This window comes from Apodemus sylvaticus, chromosome 15, assembly GCF_947179515.1.
Source record: "Apodemus sylvaticus chromosome 15, mApoSyl1.1, whole genome shotgun sequence".
NCBI classification, from domain to species: domain Eukaryota; kingdom Metazoa; phylum Chordata; class Mammalia; order Rodentia; family Muridae; genus Apodemus; species Apodemus sylvaticus.
The window spans coordinates 72632599-72637137 of NC_067486.1; the positions used below are offsets into that span (position 1 = coordinate 72632599).

The 4539-nt window shown below is 36.7% G+C and overlaps 1 pseudogene; it reads left to right on the top strand.

Annotated features, from left to right (window-relative positions):
• The first annotated feature begins 1345 nt into the window (after positions 1-1345).
• On the top strand, positions 1346-1491 carry LOC127666468 (uncharacterized; annotated as a pseudogene).
• The last annotated feature ends 3048 nt before the right edge of the window (positions 1492-4539 follow it).

Genomic DNA, 4539 nt, shown 5'->3' on the forward strand with positions numbered 1-4539 from the left:
CCAGTTGGTGAAGACAAACACCTGTTTATCCACATGATAAGACCCCATTTGAAGAAGAAGTGAGCTACTGAGCCATAGGAAGTTTAGGACCTTCAAGTGCAAATCCAAGTACAAAGTAATAGAGGTTAATATGTAAAAGATAAACCCTATACAATTTCAGCTATATGAGATTAGGGATTAGAGTAAATTATAGTGTTGATGTTTTGTGTGTGTATTATAATGTTAAGTACAGCCTCAAAGACTTAGTCTGCCAGGAGACTAGAAAGGCTGCATGTAGACCCCAGTGAGATATGTGACTTTGCACCCAAATCATTTTGATTGGTGAATAAAGATGTTGGCAACCAATAGCGAGCCATGTATCTACCCTCTATGCTATTAAAATCTATATTCTATCAATAGCCCAGATGAAACATAGTAAGTAATAACTCAGAGTTATTGATACACAATAGATTTTAATAGCACAGAAGGCAGATATCTGCAAAGCTCTGGTGATGATTAAGGCATATTGTAAATATAAAAGTTGTGTGCATTTTTTTATTCAGGAACTAAATGGTCAAGGTGGAATGGAATAGAAACCCCAGATTGGGATTAAAATTTTCAGCAACACATGGAGACAACAAAAAATGTACCTTCCAGGGGGAAGAATAGAGGTAGGTTGAACCAGGATAGCAGGGATATATGAGCCAGTGGATCTCTTCTGCATGATACAAGGATGTTGAGTACAGGGCAATACTCATTTGTTAAAATCCATAGAATAACAAAGGTGGACTGAGAGTGAGCAAACAATGGATTCTAGATGATTAGGAAGGGACTATTCAGGTTTGTTTGTTGCAACATATATGTCACTGTGGTGGAGGATATTGAGGTCAGGCTCTGTGTTCTGTGGAGTAAGTAGAAAGCAGACTGTAGAGGGGAAATCTGTGCTCTCTGATCAGTTTTGCTATCAACTCAGAAATGGAACAAACTGACCAACTTAAAAGAAGAAGTCTAAATATTTATGTCTTACCTGATGCCTTCTAGTTTGTGCAGAAGGAAAAGGGAGTGGCAAAGAGGAAAGATTATTTTTCATTGAAATAAATCTTGAAAAAATGTAGGATGTATATGTGTTTGTTTTGCATGTGAACAGTATTGGTATTTAACACATTATTCAAGATAGTAGAATGTTTCACCTAGCTCAGTAGTTCTCAAACTTTCTAATGTTGTGACCCTTTAATGTGATTACTCATCTTGTGGACAACTCCAACCATAAAATTATTTCTGCTGCTACTTCATATCTGTAATTTTGATACTATTGTGAATCATAATGTAAATATCTGTCTTTTCTGATGGTCTTTGGTAACCCCTGATTGCTTCTTGGTCTTTTGGCTAAGATCAAATGTAGTATCTGCTCTTATCAGTTTAGGTGACCCCTGTGAACAGGCAGAATAGTTGTTACCTAGAAGTTTTGAAACACTGATCTAGAGTCATAGATTACATATTTTTTAACCTTCTAAGGTGTCTTGTTTTTTTTATTTATTTACCTGTAACTCAGTAGTATAGCAGTTGGCATGTAAATAAAGATTAGAATAAAGATTGTCTTATGAATATAGAAGGTAACAGAAGAAATCTGGAAATTACATGAAATTGTAATTCATACTTCAAAATATGGGACTTAGAATTTCAGATATACTTAATTTTACAAATACTTTCAAATTAACTATAGTAATCTTACAGTTTTGTATGAGAATGATACTGTTCTCATATAGATTGTTAGAAGGCACTGTACAGCTCCACTTCTTTTAGACCCGGTTGTATATAATGAGCAGTGATATTCATTGTGATTTCACAGTTCTTGCCAAGGTTTTGTTTTTCATGCTCTTTTCTGAATTAGTGTTGAAACACAGATGTTGTCCTTCCTCGCAGTCCTTAGTGAAACAGCTTGGTCCTTTCATCACTGAAAAGGGAAGCCAGAGAAGCTTGCTTTCATTTTTCAAGATACTATAGCCAAAAGCCAGTTGAAGTTCAAGGAAGATAGACCAGAAATCATGCTCAGTGTGTTTGGTGGGGAAGATGAACTCATGAAATCTTAACAGAGGTGGGGCCAAAGGGCCTGATAAAAAAGGACATTAGTTTACATGTCACATGGATCAAGTTGATGGGGAGATCTTGTAAATTTCCACCTCTACATGAAGAGCTACAAGCAATTAATATCTTCTTAGAGAGAAATGATCTCCATCCAGACTCTGGACCCACACCAATAGGTGATCTAGTCCAAAGTGGTCATCACCAAATATACATGAGCAATATCAAATTGGCCATCAATGTAAATGTGCATATATTTATTTATACACACATATGTATAGCATATACATGTATATTTCATATATGTTTAGATGTATACACAATTATCAAAATATTAAAATTTTAAATTACATAAAACAGGAAACAAAAACAGAGCAACACAAGAAATTTAGATGATGAATGAAAAAAAACACCAACCTACAATATTATCTGAAATATCTAGGGCTGTTTTACTTTAATGATTATTTTATTCTCATTCTTTCTAATGACAATTATTCTTAGCTGTTTCAGCTAATATTACTTGTCTACTAGAGAATTTTTGGAATCAACTGATAAATAAACCTGGTGTGCATCTGACAGGGAGTTTCTAGACTGGGTTAACTAATGTGAAGACACTTGACCTAAGCATGCAACGCACTGCTTGGATATAAAGAACAAAGCAATCTAAGCACCAATCTCTGTATCTTGACTGTATATTAGATGTGAGAATCCAGCTACTGCTCCTGGCCCCATGTTCTGTAGCACCTAGAACTGTTAAGCACAATGGATCCTTCTTACCTTACTGAAAAGGTCCAATGATGTAAGACCAGGTGCATAACTTTCTAAAACTGTGTAACACTGGCTTGAAGAATTTGTCAAGTGCATCAGGCTGGGAATTTCACAGTCTGTCCTCAAATGGTATGCTAGTTTTCTGAGAAGTTGTCTTTAATCCAAAGTTAGGAAATGAATAATAACCAATCTAAAGCAAAACAACCCACAAAATAGCACAGCAGCAGAAAAAAGGAAAACCATTGAGGGTAATTAAATGTTTCAACGTAGAGCCAGGCCCTTCTGTAATGCAGTTTTAGGTTGATTTGCTGCTTTTTATAATTGCACTAAAACTTGTCAAATGAATTAAAAGGTGTGCTATGATTCTGCACCCGTAACAATAAAGATGTTTCCGGGAGTCACAAAGAGATCACACTTTCAGTATGAATTTCTGTTGAAATGACCTTATAAAAAATGGCCTGCTTCTCTTCCCTCTAAACTACCAGTACTTTCTTCCATTGCATTAAAAATGTATTTTTAAAAGTTAAAACTTCTGTTGGATGATTGAATTACAAAGAATCTGTGGGTCGCAGATTCTGCAGGAAGAAATGCTGTCACTGGGAGAAAGATTAATGGTATAACAGCAGTGCAGGCTTGACCCTCTGATAATCTCTGACCTCAGCGAAATGACTACCTCAAAATTACTGCCCCTGTGATTTACTTACTACAATGAAGTAGAGCCAGGAGTGGAAGTTTAAAACACTACCAAAAAAAAAAAAAAAAAAACAAAAAAACCCGGAATTCAAATGCTGCTAGTTTTGAACCATCTGGCAATACACAAAACTATGCACATTTATCTAGGCGGGGTGAATATAAGCCAAGCCATGCACATGTATCTGGGAGGGGTAGGTATCACCAAGCCATGTGCATTTTTATTTGAGTCATATTTCTGGAAGTAGTAGGCAGATTATGTTATTATGGGAACCTCTAAACAGTGTAGTATTTTATCAGGATTTTATTTTTGAGGTCCTATAAAAATAGACTTATCACAGCAGCCTCTAGTAACATGAACGGCAAGGGACAAAAAGAAGCCAAGAAACATGTCTGTTAAAAAACAGATTTTTTTTTTAGGCCCTCAGTAGACCATATGTCACTGCTGAATCTACAGCTCTCAAAATATTCATGGGCAAGGTATAAATAAACACGGCTATGCATTCCAACCACAAGATTTTAGCTGAAGCAAAACATTCAGTGTGGGTCTCCAGAGTTGATCCCTGGCTATAGGCTTCAGTTAGTGGCTGGAAAGCCTCCTCTGAGTATCACACCAGACTCTGGAAATCCTTAAACACTTGTTTTGGGGAAGGGAGTGAAGGTTCCTACATCTCTCAGCTGTTCCTGGTGCTATGTTGATTTGCAGAGCATCTTTGCCGAGGCATGTGTGAACATTTTAAGAGGGCACAGCCCTTCTCCCTGTCTGTTTCTTCTGTTTCTTAGGCTGCTTCAGGGATAGAAGCAAAGAAGTGTTAAGGCTTGACTTTGAGGTGACAGACAAAGCTCTGGCTTTCATTATTTCTCTGGACTTGTAATGAGATATGAAACAGAGGGAGTGGGGAGAAGAGGACAAGGTGCTTTCAGAGAACATGCAGATGTGTCAGAGAGAACAGAGACTGTTTTCAGGCTTCTCGCAATAAGATTAAGAATAATGGAGGTATTTATTACCCTTAATCATAT